Genomic DNA, 18578 nt, shown 5'->3' with positions numbered 1-18578 from the left:
CAGTTCAAAAGCATCAATTCTTCAGCACTCAGCTTTCTTCACAGTACAACTCTCACATCCATACATGACCACTGGAAAAACCATAGCCTTGACTAGAGGGACCTTGTTTGGCAAAGTAATGCCTCTGCTTTTGAATATGCTATCTAGGTTGGTCATAACTTTCCTTCCAAGGAGTAAGCATCTTTTAATTTCATGGCTGCAGTCACCATCTGCAGTGATTTTGGAGCCCCAAAAAATAAAGTCTGACACTGTTTCCCCATCTATTTCCCATGAAGTGATGGGACAAGATGCCATGATCTTCCTTTTCTGAATGTTGAGCTTTAAGCCAACTTTTTCATTCTCCTCTTTCACTTTCATCAAGAGGCTTTTGAGTTCCTCTTCACTTTCTGCCATAAGGGTGGTGTCATCTGCATATCTGAGGTTTTTGATATTTCTCCCGGCAATCTTGATTCCAGCTTGTGTTTCTTCCAGTTCAGCATTTCTCATGATGTACTCTGCATAGAAGTTAAATAAACAGGGTGACAATATACAGCCTTGACGTACTCCTTTTCCTATTTGGAACCAGTCTGTTGTTCCATGTCCAGTTCTAACTCTTGCTTCCTGACCTGCATATAGGTTTCTCAGGAGGCAGGTCAGGTGGTCTGGTATTCCCATCTCTTGAAGAATTTTCACAGTTTATTGTGAGCCACACAGTGAAAGGCTTTGGAATAGTCAATAAAGCAGAAATAGATGTTTTTCTGGAACTTTCTTGATTTTTCCATTATCCAGCGGATGTTGGCAATTTGATCTCTGGTTCCTCTGCCTTTTCTAAAACCAGCTTGAACATCTGGAAGTTCATGGTTCATGTACTGCTGAAGCTGGCTTGGAGAATTTTGAGCATTACTTTACTAGCTTGTGAGATGAGTGCAATTGTGTGGTAGTTTGAGCATTCTTCAGCATTGCCTTTCTTTGGGATTGGAATGAAAACTGACTTTTTCCTGTGGCCACTGCTGAGTTTTCCAAATTTGCTGGCATATTGAGTGCAGCACTTTCACAGCATCATCTTTCAGGATTTGAAATAGCTCAACTGGAATTCCATCACCTCCATTAGCTTTGTTCGTAGTGATGCTTTCTAAGGCCCACTTGACTTCAAATTCCAGGATGTCTGGCTCTAGATGAGTGATCACACCATCGTGATTATCTTGGTCATGGAGATCTTTTTTGTACAGTTCTTCTGTGTATTCTTGCCACCTCTTCTTAATATCTTCTGCTTCTGTTAGGTCCATACCATTTCTGTCCTTTATCGAGCCCATCTTTGCATGAAATATTCCCTTGGTATCTCTAATTTTCTTGAAGAGATCTCTAGTCTTTCCCATTTTGTTGTTTTCCTCTGTTTCTTTGCATTGATTATTTAATAATAATAATCAAAAACCTTTCTTATTTAATACAGAGGAAATCCACCAGGCTCTAATTTAATAATAAAGTTCTAGATTGGCTGCTATGTTTATTATCCTCTCTCTCTCTCTTGCTGTCTCTCTCTCTTTGACCAAATTTTATCACTTCCCTGTGTTTTAATTCCTAATCTATAACATCATGGATTATCATTATCCTTGTAGTATCTAATCAGAGACATTCTGATAAATGAGATAAAACATGTGAAAGGACTTTTAAAGTTTTAGAATAAAAGGATTTCAGAAACCCAAGGTAGAATTATTCTGCTCCAAACACACACACACACATATACATATACACACATGCACAGACATATACACATACATACACATATATACACACACATACATATACAAACTCATATATACACACATGTACACATGCATACATACACATACACATATATACACACATACACACATGCCCACTGCCATCTCTTTTGAAGAATCCTGGCTTCCCACAGGTAAAGCTTTTCTATAGTAAGAACTGGGAATCTGTTAAGCCCTGTCTATATATTTCAGAGAACTTCAAGACAACTCTGCTCACTGCCCCATCATTTACTAGTCATACTTTTTCTCCTTTCATATATCACTGGGGCTTCTCAGATGGCATGGTGGTGAAAATTCTGCCTGGGGCAATGCAGGGACCGTAAGAGACCATGGTTTGATCCCTAGGTCAGGAAGATCCCCTGGCATAGGAAGCTCCTTCCAGTATTTTGCCTGGAGGAGTCCATGGACAGAAGGGCCTGGTGGGCTACAGTCCTTGTAGTCGCAGAGTTGGACACAACCAAGCAGGTACTCATGCATCTTTCCCTCAAAATGGCTATGTAAACCAGTCCTTCTATTAGAATCTCTATTTGCTGTAAGTAAATTGAGATCCACAGGAAAATCAAGAAATTTAAGTGTACCTTCACAAAGATGCAGAAAGCAGTTTAAAGCAAAGTGATGCAAATATTTCTTGAAACACCTGCTACCCTCCTGGGTTGTTGATGCATCCTGGGAATAAAAATGTGGCAGTGACATGAACTTTACTTGATCTTATTTTGCTTAATCTTGATTTTTGAAATGAAAGAGCAAAAGATGGGACTTCCCTGGTGGTCCAGTGGCTAAGACTCCAAGCTCCGAATGTAGGGGGCCCAGGTTTGAGCCCACATGCCACAACTAAAAATCCTGCATGCCTCGACTATAACCTGATGCAGGCAAATAAATATATAAAAATAAATATTTTTAAAAAGAGCAAAAAAGATTAAAACAAAGACAGGACAAGAGAACAAAAATCATGAGGTTTGTGTCTACGCTCAAGAGGAAAACCCTCAGAATTTTTGCCTAACATTTATTTAACTGAACAACAAAAATACATTAAGTACTGTTCACCATCCCTTGCTCTGGTTTCCTCCATTTGAGCTTCCCAGGCGGCACTGTGGTAAAGAATCTGCCTGCAATGTGGGAGACCTGGGTTCGATCCCTGGGTCAGGAAGATCCCCTGGAGGAGGAAATGGCAACCCACTCCAGTAGTCTTGCTTGGAAAATTCCACAGACAGAGGAATTTTGTAGCGGGCTACAGTCCATGGGGTAGCAAAGAGTCAGACATGACTGAGCACACAATGTATTTTTGGACCTTTTTCCAGAACCCAGGTAAGAGGATTCAGTTTAGGCATTCCACATTATCTCCCTCCTTTCCGGATAAGCCCAGGCTCTTTCCCTGAGTGAGCATAGAGCGGAGTTCAGACAATAAACCAAGTGAAGCAATCCACTTTGGACTCCACCCTTAACTGATACAAATCAGCACAGCTTTCTTGACACTGGTTTCTGCTTCCCACCACTGCCTGGTACGTTTTATGGCATATAGTTAAAACGACAAACACTTATACATTGCTCACCACCTGTCAGGCACTGTTCTAAACACTCTACATATAGATGAAGGAACTGTGTCACAGAGAAGTTCAGTAACTTGCTCTAGATCACACAGCTAGTAAGCAGGGATTTGGAACTTCAGCCCAGGTTGTGTGGTTTTAGAATCAGGGCTTTTACATTACACGGTACACTGCTCCCCTAACAGATTCTCAAAAATAATTTTTAAAAAAATTAAAATTGCCTTTAATATTGCTTTTGTGGGTTTTTTGGGAAATAAAGTTTAGAAAGCATAAAATGCACCCTTTTAATGTGTACAATTTAGTGGTTTTTTTGTATATTCACAAAGTTGTACAACCATCACTGCTATCTAGTTTTAGACTATTTTCATCACATCCTTTAAAAAAAAACCCTGTCCTAGAGGCCTCCCTGGTGGCACAGTGGTAAAGAATCTGCCTGCCAATGCAGGAGACACCAGTTTGATTCCTGTTCCAGGAAGATCCCACGTGCCGAGGAACAACTAAGCCCACACACTACAACTATTGAGCCTGTGCTGTAGAGCCTGGGAGCCGCAACTACTGAGCCTACGCACTCTAACTACTGAAGCTGGAGCACCCTAGAGCCGATGCTCCACAAGAGAAGTCACTGCAGTTAGAAGCCCGTGCACTGCAATGAAGAGTAGCCCCCCGATTGCCACAACTAGAGAAAAGCCCGTGTAGCAATGAAGACCCAGTGCAGCCAAAAATAAATAAATAAATAGATAAAAACCTGTACCAAGAGCAGCCACTTCCCAGTGCCCACCTCCCCACCACAAGCTCCTGAGCAATCACTAATCTATCTCTCATCTTTATGGATTTGCCTATTTTGGATATCTTATATAAATTGAATCATATAATCTGTGACCTTCTGTGTTTGGCTTTAGCAAGTTTCCAAGTTTCATCCATTGTATTAATGAGGGTTCTCCGGAGAAACAACCAATAGGAGATATATATATATATATATATATATATATGGAAATTTATCCTATATATAATAGGATATATATATATATATATATATATATATATATATATATGGAAATTTATTATAGGAATTGGCTTGCAAGGCTATGGAGGCTGAGAAGCCCCACAGTCTGCCATCTGCAAGTTGGAAGGTCAGGAAATCTGGGACTATAATTCAACCTGAGGCTGGAGGCCTGAAAACAGGGATCCCAGGGTCTGAAGTCCAGATTCTCCTTATGCCTATAGTGCATGGCCTTAATCACTGCAGCTTTGTAGTACGTTTTAAAATAATTAATTCTGGGGACTTCCCTGGAGGTTCAGTGGCTAGGACTCAGTGCTTTCACTGCCAAGGGCTGAGGTTCAATCCCTGGTCAGGGAACTAAGATCCTGCAAGTTTTTATATACCTTACCTACAGAAATCACCGCTCCCCAGACAGCCAAAATTTATTTAGTTAATGTTGAAATAAAAATCAAAAGGTGCAGCACCTAATATCACTGTGAAACCATACAACTCAGAGTCCTCTCCCAGGGTTCAGTGAACTTTGTCTGAAGGATTTATCTCACACACTATCTGAATTTATATAAACCCACAACCCGTGGCCTGCTGATAGTATCAAAGCTTTACTGCTCTTCTGTTTGTAGATAATCTAAGCTCATACCTTTAAATCAGCTTGCCTCTATTTCCCAGCCCATGTTAAGTCAGTCAATTAAAAACAATTTTGATAGTAACTCAAAGGGATGGATGGGAGGGGGTTCAAGAATGAGAGGATATATGTATACTTATGGCTGATTCATGCTGTTGTATGGCAGAAACCAACAAAACATTGTAAAGCAATGATCCTCCAATTAAAAATATTTTTTTTAAAAAAAGAAAAAAATAGCAGCCCAAGATGAGATCTAGAAAGATCAAGGTAGTGGTGGTGAAGAGGAGGTGCTTTACAGATAATGATAAAATCACATTTCATTTATCTGCATTTTTTTCCAATCCTGAAAACTTGGAGTGTTCTTCAAAGTTATCTTCAGTCTTAGGAAAGAAAGCCACTTCAGGACAACCCATGACCATTTTAACAACTTCATAGTGCATGTGGAAAATAAGGTCTAAGTACAAAGGTGACTCATCTAGGGTCAGAAAATAAATCCGAGATCTGATCGGATGTGGGACTTTCTGATCATGAATCCATTATTACTCTTAATGAACATGGGTGAGGACAAGAAAAACAGGGTGAGACTTTGAGGTCATTTAGTGATAAGGGAACTATTTGGGCCTCAAGAAGGAATATAGGTTTATGTACGGCTGATTCATCTTGCTATGCAGTAGAAGCTAACACAAAACTGTGAAGCAATTCTACTGCAATAAAAATTAATTAATAAAAATAAAAGAAGGGATGCAAACATGCCAAGTTAAATTCTCAGTGTCAAAAAATCATTCTGTTTCCACACTGTAATTGAAGAAACCAGCACTGTGTCTCCTGGGCCACTTCAGACACACCCCCCTGCTAAAGAAACTCTAAAAAGAGCAACCCTGCATTCCATTTCTTATTCCATTTCTTATTCTTATGAGATGCAACATGAATTCCACAAATGAATTCTAAACATGTACAATCAGAAGAGCCTTTTGAAAGCAATTAAGCAAACCTAGCCTCCGTAACACCCACTCCAGTGTTCTTGCCTGGAGAATCCCAGGGACAGAGGAGCCTTGTGGGAGGCTGTCTATGGGGTCGCACAGAGTTGGACACGACTGAAGCGACTTAGCAGCAGCAGCAGCAGCCTCCGTAACTAGCTGATGAGGAAACAGGCGCAGGGTTCAGGTTTTTTCCAATAACTAATTAGCACTTGAGCTAAGACTAGCCTTGTGTGCCTTGAATGTCCATCTGGTCCTCTTTCATTATAATTTTCCACCCTTCAAAAGGCTGACTGGGTATTGGTTCTCTTTTTATCCAGTTTTGTACGGATGAGGATAAGGAAGATGAGCATAGTTGTTAGAATTCACCATGTGCCTACAGTTTCATAGTTTCTTCTGCCTGTCATGCCTTTGGGTTGTATATGTGTCTGAATTAACCTCAGAAAATCTACCGCATACATTTCTGAGGTTGAAGAGACTTTACATTCCAGTTGTATTTTCATTGCTGGCACTGCAGGGCTTTAAGAATGTTCCAGTGAATATTCTGCTTATTTATTCCTCCACCAAAACTCATTTTGATTCATACTAAGAGGTGAGCCCCAAAGAACACTAAAGGGGTCAGGAATTGGGACCCATGGGGAAAGACCACGGAGGTAGCAGAGCAGCTTCAAACCAGACTAGTTGGATCTGTGGTGTTTGCTTATAAATCTGATGGAAAGCAAGGCAGTCAAGACAGATTTTCAGCATTCCCTTAGCTCCCCGCCCCCTTCCTTGAACCACAAGCCTAGCCTGTCACTTCTACTCAGATAAACAAGCCCTTCCCCGCTGCTGTAGCCTTTAACTAGTCTGAGGCAGCACTGACTTTGGGCTCTGGCTGGTGGGGCATCACACAGCACTTAAGCAAGGGGCAGTGGACACTTGCTCTGTCTGGGCTAAGCCGACCCCATCCAACTTAAAAGCGACTTTGGAGAAGCGGATCCTAAGGACATAAACTCAGGGTAGTTTGGTCTACAATGGGTCTTGAAATCTGATTACTATCAGAAAAAAAAAAGAGAAATTGCTTAGGGTCATCTTCTCTAAACTCCAAATTATCATCTTTGGCAAATATTTTTCATCATTCAGGTGACAGCATAATATGAATATAACATCTATGGTGTCTCCCAGAGTTGTTCAACACAACAGCCCATGTGTACCCAACAAGACAGGCCATTTGGTTAAATCATTCAAAACTGATGCTCTGGTGAAACCTAATAATTTTGAAGTTTTCTCCAGGAAGCTAACAGACTTCAAATATGAGTATTATATATGTATTATTGAGATTTTTCTATGGCCACAGTGTATGTGGTTCAGTGTAAAGAATCCACCTACCAAGCAGGAGACATGGATTCGATCCCTGGGTCAGGAAGATTCCCTGCAGAAGGAAATGGCAATTTGCTCCAGTATTCATACCAGACCCCATGGACAGAGGAGCTTGGTGGGCTATAGTCCATGGGATCTCAGAGTTGGATACAAATGAGCAGCTAAACAACAACAATTGACCTTTGAAGCACTTTTTTTCCTCAAACTTTAGCATCCCCTACAATTTCTTAGTAGAATTCTAACATAACCCAGAATTACATACATACAATAACTGTAATTTAGATCAATGCTCTGAAAACAGCACTGTATTTCTACGTATTTTGTTAACTGACAAAATACATATTATGCATATACACACTGTTATGTGTGTGAAAATAGGGTAGTTTACTATGACTGAAGGTGTAAGATGTTAACAGCTGTATAAGAAAAAACTTAAAGCAGGATTTCTTCTCATTTATCATTCTTACCAGTAATTTAGTCCATAAAAGTATAAAACTGTAGGTATAAAACATTCAGTCACTGTCTTCAAGTTGCTATGATCACTCAGTTGCTAAGAATTGGCTTTATTGAGGGATTTCTGTAGCAATTTTGTGGCTAAGATCCCACACTTACAGTGTACGTGGGGATGGGTTTGACTCCTAGTTGGGGACTGAAGATCCCACATGTTGCATGGTATGGCCAAAAAAACACCAAACAAACCAGGAACTGCTTTTATTGAGGTGGTGAGGCCCAGAGGGTGGAGTAAAAGAACCTGAACTCACCTCCTATCACCAGGACACCAAAATTACAACTATTTACAGAGCAACTATAGATAAAAGACCTGAGAAAGAGCAGGAAAGGTTTTTGACAACTACACCTATAAGAAGGACAATGAGTAGGAGAAGCAGAGTAGGAGAAGTCAAGACCCACGCCTGCAGCTGGGTACCCCACAAACTGGAGGATAGGAACTATTACAGAAGTTCTTGCCAAGTAGTGGGGTTCCGAGTCCCACACTAGGCTCCCAAGCGTAGGGTTCCTGAACCACTGGAAAGATGAGTGAAGGTCAGTAGGGCTTCCCTGGTAGCTCAGCTGGTAAAGAATAGGCCTGCAAGGCAGGAGACCCTGGTTTGATTTCTGGGTTGGGAAGATCCACTGGAGAATGGATAGGCTACCCACTTCAGTATTCTTGGGCTTCCCTGGTATCTCAGCTGGTAAAGAATCTGCCTGTAATGCGGGAGACCTGGGTTCAGTCCCTGGGTTGGGAAGATCCCCTGGAGAAGGGAAAGGCTACCCATTCCATATTCTGGCCTGAAGAATTCCATGGACTGTATAGTCCACGGGGTCGCAAAGAGTAGGACACTAACTGAGCGACTTTTACTTCACTTTCACGGCTTTCCTGGTGGCTCAGATGGTAAAGAATCAGTCTGCAATGCAGAAGACCCAGGTTCAACTCCTGGGTTGCAAAGATCCCCTGGAGAATAGAAGGGCTACCCACTGTAATATTCTTGCCTGTAGAATTCCATGGACAGAGGAACCTGGCTGGCTACAGTCCATGGGGTCAAAAAGAGTTGGACATGACTAAGTGACTAACACACAAATGCTGTGTTAGTTTATATAAATAAACACAGAGAATTAGACAAAATGAGGTTACAGAGGAATACACTCCAAATAAAGAAACAAAATAAAACACCAGAAAAAGAACAAAACTAAATGGAGATAAGCAACATATACCCAACAGTTTAGGGTAATGATCATCAACAATAATAGGAGAACTTTAACACCCTGCTTACATCAATGGACAGATCATCTAGGCAGAGAATCAATAAGGAGGGAGTGTGCAAAAAAGGAAACCCTTCTACATGGTTGATGGGAATGTAAACTAGTACAAATACTATGGAGAATAGTATGGAGTTTCCTCAAAAAATAAAAATAGAATTACCATATGATCCAGCAATTCCCCTCCAGGGTGTTTTTCTGAAGAAAAAAATACTAATTCAAAAAGATACACACACCCCATATTAATTACAATATTGTTCATAGTAGCCAAGGTATGGAAATAGCCTAAGTGTCCATAAATAGTGTATGGAAGTGAAAGTGAAAGTTATTCAGTCGTGTCTGACCCTTTGTGACCCCATGGACTATACAGTTCATGGATTTTTCCAGGCCAGAGTACTGGAGTGGGTAGCTTTTCATTTCTCCAGGGGATCTTCCCAATCCAGGGATTGAACCCAGGTCTCCTGCATTGCAAGTGGATTCTTTACCAGCTGAGCTACAAGGAAAGCCCAAGAATACTTGAGTGGGTAGCCTATCCCTTCTCCAGTGGATCTTCTCGATCCAGGAATCAAACTGGGGTCTCTTGCATTGCAGGCGGATTCTTTACCAACTGAGCTATCAGGGAAGGCCTAAATAGGTGGATGGGTAAAGAATATGTGAGATAGATACACAGACAGACATAGAGAATGGAAAATTACTCTGTCATGAAAAGAATGAAATCTTACCATTTATGACAACATTAATGGATATAGAAGGTATGGTAGGTGAAACAAATCATACAGAGAAAGACAGAAAAATACCATATGATTTCACTTATATGTGAAATCTGAAAAAGAAAGCAAATGACTAAACCTAGCAAAACAGAAATAGACTCACAGATACAGACAAAAACAGGTAGTGGCCAAAGGGGAAGAGGGTGAGGTGATGGGTGAAACAGGTGAGACTTCCAGTTATAAAATAAACGAGTCATGTGGATGAAATATATAACATGGGGAATATAGTCAATAATATTGTAATAACCGTGTATGATAACTATACTTATTGTATTGATCCTTTTGAAATGCATAGAATTATCAAATTACTATTTTGTCCACCTGGAACTAACATATGTTGTAGGTCAATTATACTTTAATTAAAAAGAAAAAGAATTAGCTATGTTGGCAACTGGCTACCTCAATGCCAAAAAAGGTTATTAGTATAAATTAGAAAACAAATTAAGTGCAGATTAGGTGTGGCAGCCAAGAAGGCAATGGCAACCCACTCCAGTATGCGTGCCTGGAAAATCCCATGGACGGAGGAGCCTGGTGGGCTGCAGTCCATGGGGTCGATAAGGATCACACACGACTGAGCGACTTCACTTTCACTTTTCACTTTCATGCACTGGAGAAGGAAATGGCAACCCATTCCAGTGTTTTTGCCTGGAGAATCCCAGGGACTGGTGAGCCTGGTGGGCTGCCGTCTATGGGGTCGCACAGAGTCGGACACGACTGAAGAGACTTAGCAGCAGCAGCAGGTGTGGAAGGGGCAAACCTAATGCTTAAAATCTGAGATAGAACTTAGACTGATGAGGGTTAAATAAACCATGAGCATCAAGGAAACCCTTGTTCCCTGGAATCTCACTTTTTAGAAGTGACTTTCACAGCATGGTATAGCTGGAGTATACATTGCCCAGTTCACCTGGAGTTGTAGGCAGGGGAAAGTTGTGGAGAAGGCTCCCTGAGCTTAGGAGTGTAAGAGTAACTTTAGGAAATTGAGCTGAAGTCAAGGCATGGATAGGAACCCCTTCACTTTATCCCCACTTCCTTTTCCTTATCCAGAGCTGACAGTCTCTGCAGCTAAATTCTAACCTATTCTCCTCATGATCATTCTGGTTAGGAAACTCAGAGAAGTTACAAGAAATTCAAAAATAAAAGACTCATTTTTTTAATCAAAGAATCTCCCAAGATTTGCCAGTCTATCTCAACTCTTCATTTTCTAAGACAGAAAGATAATAATAACAATAAAACAATAAAGTACATTGACGTAAGTACCTTGTTCTTGGCTAACAAAAAGAGTGCCAGTACTTAAACCAGATTTCAGGTCCCTGGACTCCTTCCATTCTACACAAGACTCTTTCCACACTACACAGGTATCTGTGTCATATCTCCTTTTCCTTTGTATACACTTATTCCCTTCTACTTTTATTTTCCGCAGATGATAGGCTAATATAAAGACTGAATACCTCACCTACTTATTCAGTACTTAATCAGTTTGCCTACAGTCATCAGTTTCTTTCCAACCAGACAGTAATTTCCCTGATGGCATACTCAGCTTCTTTATGCCCTTTTATTGCATGCGTGCATGCATGCTAAGTCGCTTCAGTCGTGTCTGACTCTTTTCGACCCTATGGACTGTAGCCTGCCAGGCTTTTCTGTCCATGGGGATTCTCCAGGCAAGAATACTGGAGGGGGTTGCCATGCCCTCCTGACCCAGGGATCAGACCCACATCTCCTGTGGCTCCTGCATTGCAGGCAGATTCTTTACCACTGAGCCACCAGAGAAGCCCATGCACGTTTATTAGCACAGCCCAGAAGCAGACATAGAGCAGTAGCCTGGTGGGGAGCTAGAAGAGAAGCATGAAAGTCTTCATGAGAACAAGAATTTGGGGACTTTGGCTATTTTCCTCCTAGCTGTATCCCTAACACTTGGGAACAGGGCTTTTTCCAGGTGAATTTCAGTGTGGGTGTGTTACACATTACAGTAGTTTAATGCCTTTATCACCACAACTACCAATAGCTGTCAGTAACTAGGGGGAAGAAAGCTTGGTCTCAAATGTGTGAACCGCTCAGATGAGGAGAGGATTCATAACAGGAATCCACAAACACAGAAATAAAAGGGTAAGAAAGGAGACAAAATGGGAATGAGGCTGAGAGACTGATGAAAAGGACCAACAAATTAAGAAAAAGAGGAACTTCCCTGGTGGTCCAGTGGTTAAGAATCCACCTTCCAATGCACGGGGTGTGTGTTCAATCCCTGGTCAGGGAACTAAGCTCCCACATGCCTTGAGGCCAAAAAGTCAAAACATAAAGCAGAAGCAATATTATCACAAATTCAATAAAGACTTAAACATATGGCCCACATTTTAAAAAATCTTTAAAAAAAAAGAAAAAGGAAAGACAAAGATGGCATCAAGATGGTGGAATAGGAGGAGGTGGAGAGCACCTCCCCCCATGAACACGTCTAAAATTCATCTACATATGGAACAATTCTCACTGAAAACTAGAGACTGACAGAAACCAAGTTCCTGCACAACCAAGGCTGTAAGAAAGATGAACACTTAATCCAGTAAGAAGAGAATTAAGTGATCAGGTCAGGACTTGGGAGGAAAAGGAAGATCACACGGGTAGAGAGCCATGCTGGGGAGTGGGCAGTTCAAGCCACATATTGGGCACCCCAGTCCTGGGGTCCTCTGTTGGGGAGATGGGTCCCCTTGGCAGGTGGGAAGACCACCAGGACTCACAGGAGAGCTGTGGGGAACCTGGACTTACTCAGGAGGAGTGCACATGCACTGGCCTGCCCCCACAGGTGGAGTGGAGGTGCTGTGGCCCCAATTTTCCCGAGACAGCCTGGGCGCACGCCCCAGCTGACGCAGGGGGAATGAGCCAGCCCCCATTTACCCTGGGTCACAGCGTGACACTGGATCTGGGTGGCCATGACCAGGAAGAAAGCTCAGCTGTGGGAAACGCAGGGGTGATCTGGGTGGGGCAGAGCCTGGGTGAGGCAGCAGGAGCCATTGTCAGAGCTTATTCAACAGTACCTCAGAAGCAGCCCAGATCTTTGAGGTGGCTGACCCACCATAGCTCCTGCCTGCCCACCAAGTCATTTCAGTCATGTCCAACTCTTCGTGACCCCAGGGACTGAGCCCACCAGGTTCCTCTGTCCATGGGATTCTCCAGGCAAGAATACTGGAGTGGGTTGCTATGCCCTCCTCCAGTGGATCTTTCCAACTTAGGGATGGAGCCTGAGGCTCCTGCACTGCAGGTGGATTCTTTACCACTGAGCCACCAGGGAAGCCCCCACCCCAGCTCACTCAGCCTGCCCTGAGGTTGTGCTCCACAACAGGGATGGACAGTGATCAGCCATGAGGGACAAAGGGACTTGAACCCAAAGCTACATCTGAGCAGAGTGAGAGAAACGACTGCAGGCATTGGCACAGGTAGCCCATCAGAGACAATTCAGATCTCTGTCTGTGACTGGAATGAGTGGACAGACCCTGTGGACCCCCTTGCTTCAACACTACTCCCTGTAGGACAAGGGTCCCAGAAAAAAGAGAGGGGAAAACACACTTAGAGGAAACAGAGGGGCTTCCCTAGTGGCTCAGCGATAAAGAATCCACCTACCAATGCAGGAGACACAGGTTCAATCCCTGGTCCAGGAAGATCCCACATGTTGTGGAGCAATTAAGCCCATGTGCCACCTCTACGGAGCCTGTGATTAGAACCCAGGAGCCCCAGTGACTGAGCTCCCATGCAGCAACTACTGAAGCCCATGCTCCCTAGAGCCCTTGCTGTGTAATGAGAGAAGCACCGCAATGAGAAGCCCAAGCACCACAGCAAAGACTAGCCCTGCTCGCTGCAACCAGAGAAAAGCCAGTGGCAACAGAGAGACAGCACAGCCAAAATACATAAATAAATAACCTTTAAAAAATAAACACAAGGAAACCAAGCCAGCTTGGCCCAGCCCTCAGGAATTCTGCTTCAACAACTTGGAATTAGCCCTTATCCACAATAGAGCAGTCATGGCCACTGGGAAGAGGGGAAGTTCCTGCTCACACCAGCTTCGGCTCTTGCCCCTACATGTCCAGCCTGACCTCCTATTAAGATGGCAGCTTCCAGCACTGCTGCTAAGTCACTTCAGTCGTGTCCGACTCTGTGCGACCCCAAAGACGGCAGCCCACCAGGCTCCCCTGTCCCTGGGATTCTCCAGGCAAGAACCCTGGAGTGGGTTGCCATTTCTTTCTCCAATGCATGAGAGTGAAAAGTGAAAGTGAAGTCGCTCAGTCATGCCTGACTCTTAGAGACCCCATGGACTGTAGCCCACCAGGCTCCTCCATCCATAGGATTTTCCAGGCAAGAGTACTGGAGTGGGGTGCCATTGCCTTCTCCAAGCTTCCAGCACACCCTGAGGAAAGATGTGATTACATCCACATTAAATCCAGCTCTCCCACCAAAGGCACAGGGCACACCGAGTCTACACAGAGATGCTCCCGCCCAAGAACACCCCCTTAAGACTGCAAGAGGTAACTATTTCACCTGAATTTAGGTCAGAGAAAGTTAAACAAAACAAAACAAACAAACAAACAAAAAAAGGCAGAGGAACTGCTCTCAATTGAAACAGCAAGAAAAATATCCTGAAAAAAATATAATAAAACAGAAATAAACAATTACCAGAGAAAGAATTCAAAGCATTAGTAATAAGAACGTTAACTAAATTAGAGAAGAGAATAAATGAACACAGTGAGAATTTTAACTAGAAAATATTTCTAAAAACTCTAAAAAATGGAGAATTCAATAACAAAAAGCACACTAGAAAGAATAAATAGCAGATTAAGTGATATGGTAGAATGCATAAGTGATCTGTAAGATAGAGTAATGGAAATCACTTGATCATAAAAGCAAAACGAGAAGCAAATTTTAAAAAATAAAATCAACCTAAGAGATCTCTTGGATAAGATTAAATGCACCAATATTTTCATTAAAGGGTTTCCAGGGAGAGAAGAGAGAGGGAAGGGGATCAAAACTCATTTATAATCATTTCAAAAAGAATAAAACACCGAGGAATAAACCTGCCTAAGGAGACAAAAGAAATATACTCCAAAAACTATAAGATGCTGATGAAGAAAACTGGAGATAACACAAACAGATGAAAAGCTATATCATGTTCCTGAATTGGAAGAATCTATGTTGTTAAAATTACCATACTAACTAAGGCAATTTACAGATTCAATGCAATCTCTGCCAAAATATCAATGGCATTTTTTATAGTTGTTGTTCACCAAGTCATGTCCAACTCTTTGTGACCCCATGGACTGCAGCACACCAGGCCTCCTTGTCCCTCACCATCTCCTGGAGTTTGCCCAGGTTCATGTCCATTAATCGGTGATGCCATCAAACCATTTTTCATAGAAGTAGAACAAATAGTTAAGAAATTGTTATAGAAACACAAAAGAGCCAAATAACCAATCTTGAGAAAGAAGAGACGTGGAGAAATCACTCTCCCTGACTTTAGACTAGACAACAAATCTATAGTAATCAAAATAGTATGGTATCATTGACTCAGTGGACATGAACTTGGGCAAACTTTGGGAGATAGTGAGGGACAAGGAGGCCTGGCCTGCTGCAGTCCATGGGGGTCAGAAAGAATCAGACACTGAACAACAACAACAACAACATAAAGTGACTGAATAACAATAACAACATAAAGCAGTGAGATCAGAACATTTCTTTACACAAGAAATTCAAAGTGGTTTAAAGACCAAAATGTAAGACCTGAAATCATAAAATTTCTAAAAGAAAACATAGGTAGAACACTCTTTGACACAAATTATAAAGATATTCTCTTGGATCATTCTCCTAAGACAAAAGAAATAAAAGCAAAAAAAGAAAAAGAAATAAAGAAATAAAAGCAAAAAGCCCAAATGGAATCTAATTGAACTTAGAGGCTTTTGCACAGCAAAGGAAGCACCAAAAAACAAAAAGACAATGTATGGAATGGAAGAAAATGTCTAAAAATGATACAACTAACAAAGGCTTAATATCCAAAATATACAAACAGTTCACACAATTCAATATTAAAAAATAACCCAATCAAAAAATGGTCAGAAGACCTACATAGACATTTTCCCAAAGACATACAGATTGCTAAGAGGCACATGAAAAGATGCCCAACAACACTAATCAGCAGGACAATGCAAATCAAAATCACTGTCACCTCACACCTGTCAGAATGGCTGTAAATAACAAATGTTGGAAAGGAGGTAGAAAAAAGGGAACTCTTGTACACTCTTGGTGGAAACAAAAATTGGTGTAGCTGCTATGGAAACAATATGGATGTTCCTCAAAAAACTAAACACAGAACGACCCTCTTGTTGTTTAGTCACTGAGTCGTGTCTGACTATCTTGTGACTCCATGGACTGCAGCCCGCCAGGCTCCTCTGTCCATGGGATTTCCCAGGCAAGAATACTGAAGTGGATTTTCATTTCTTTCTCCAGGGGATCTTCCCAATCCAGGGATCAAACCTGCCTCTCCATTTGCAGGTGGATTCTTTACCACTGAGCAAACTGGCAAGCCCAAACCCACCATAATACCCAGCAAGTCCACTCCTGGGTGTCTATCTGGAAACACAAAAACACTAATTTGAAAAGATTCATGTGACCCAATGTTCAAGGCAACATTATATATGATATACAAAGTATATTGCAATAGAAGCAACCCAAGTGGCAATCAACAGATAAGTGGATAAAAAAAGACATGGTATAAATATATATATATATATATATATATATATATATATATATATATATAGCTGAGTAATTTTACTCAGCATTACTCAGCCATAAAAAAGAATGAAATTCTGCTATTTGCAGCAACATAGATGAACCTAGAGAATATTATGCATAGTGAAATAAGTCAGACAAAGACAAATACTGTATTCACACTTACTTGTGGAATATAAAAAATAAAGCAAATGAATGTACATAGCAAAACAAAACAGACCCACAGATATGAAAACAAACTAGTAGTTACTGGTGGGGAAAGAGAAGGGAGAAAGGGCAAGACAGGAGTAGAGGATTAAGAGACACAAACTACTCAATATAAAATAGATAAGCATATTGTACAGCACAGGGAATTATAGCCATTATTTTGTACTAACTTTTAATGGAGTGAATGAAACCTATAATAATACTATAAAAAATCAATCACTATGCTGCACATCTGATACTAATATAGTATTTTAAATCAACTACACTTCAATACAAAGAAAAAGAGAAAACAAGAAGAAAACTGAAATTCCGGTAAACAAAGAATAGCATATCACACTACAATTTTTAAGCGTGATTACAGATATTATCTCACTTAAATATCACAACAACTACAAGAGATAATTACCATTCTTAATTATGCTTAGCAGATGAGAAGCTGAGCTGAGCCCAAAGGCGGACTGAACGACCTTACTGTCCTGTGACAAGTAATTCCTGTACTAGACTGTTTCTATCTCCCTTCTCACGATGGCCTCCTCTCCAGGAATACACAGAGACCCCTCATCCCTTCGCTTTCTGGCTGCCTCTCTCCTTGCCCAAATGGCTGAAAATTGCCAAAATTCTGTCTTAAAAAAAGACAGAAGCCCAAACTCGCAAGATGCCTGTTCGGAAGAAATACAGATTCATTCACCTGGTGATTGCTGTTTGTTCACATAAATACAGACAGCCACCCACAGCCATCCCCCTTTCGGCCGCATCACTACCATCCTCCTCTCATCCTTCATACCCCCAAACCATTTCCAGTACCTTGTCCCTCCTCCGGTTCCTCCTCCGGTCACTCTGTATTTCAGATGAAACTGGCTCAGCCAGGGAAGGGGGAAAAAAAAAAAAAAACTCGTTTTGCGTAGGGCAAGTTGTGCCGGCCTCAAGGAAATGCTTTTCAGTCCCTCCTTCCCACTGTGGGGCGTGGCCGCGGGCAAAGGATGGAGTTTGGGCGGGCTCCCCACAAAAGGAAAAGTCTGCGGGCACTGAGGTTTCCGGGCCTCACCACACCGGAACCAGAAGGAAACCTCTGCCGAAATTGTAAAAGCTGGACTTGTTGCTGATCAACTTATTCATTTCCTTCTCAAGCGATTGCTAGACAGTCAGGTATAAGAGACCTGCCTGTCCAGGTGATAATGCAATCACGATGAGGCGCAACAGCGCCACCTTCTGTGCAACTCAGTAACAGTTGCCTTCTTTGGTGCTCAAAATGGCCAGGATTTGACCTTGGGCACAGGGACAATCGCAACCCCAAACCTTTACTGAGTGCCCCAGTTAATACTGACCATGAGGCAATAGGTAGGGAATAATTGAACATAAAAATCTCCGGAGTAAGTAATCAATCATTCACAAATGCTTTTAAAATAATCTATGTGCTGGGTTTTCCCCTAGGGATACAGTAATGAGCCACCTACTTTGGTTACTGGCCCACAAGGAATTTACATAGAAGACCCTGAAGAAAACACTCGGCTGGGAGAACTCCAAACTTGATACTAGCACCGAATACACGTTCTACTCAAGAAATATAGGCCACATAGTGTATAGATCGAAGAAGGCAATGGCACCCCACTCCAGTACTCTTGCCTGGAAAATCCCATGGGCGGAGCAGCCGGGTAGGCTGCAGTCCATGGGGTCGCTAAGAGTCGGACACGACTGAGCGACTTCACTTTCACTTTTCACTTTCATGCATTGGAGAAGGAAATGGCAACCCACTCCAGTGTTCTTGCCTGGAGAATCCCAGGGACGGGGGAGCCTGGTGGGCTGCCGTCTTTGGGGTCGCACA

General features: G+C 42.0%; 1 protein-coding gene across 1 annotated transcript in view; it reads right to left on the bottom strand.

Moving 5' to 3' along the window:
- Nucleotides 1–17839, bottom strand: part of STYK1 (serine/threonine/tyrosine kinase 1) — a 54375-nt gene extending 36536 nt beyond the window's left edge. The window contains exon 1 of the mRNA XM_061417853.1: nucleotides 17561–17839. The gene's annotated coding sequence lies outside the window, so the exon portion shown is untranslated. The remainder of the gene's footprint in view (nucleotides 1–17560) is intronic.
- Between the last annotated feature and the right edge of the window lie 739 nt (nucleotides 17840–18578).

Source organism: Bos javanicus, chromosome 5, assembly GCF_032452875.1.
Source record: "Bos javanicus breed banteng chromosome 5, ARS-OSU_banteng_1.0, whole genome shotgun sequence".
Classification (NCBI taxonomy): Eukaryota; Metazoa; Chordata; class Mammalia; order Artiodactyla; family Bovidae; genus Bos; species Bos javanicus.
The sequence above is the reverse complement of the archived record's forward strand: the minus strand, read 5'-3'. Positions and strand labels throughout refer to the sequence as shown.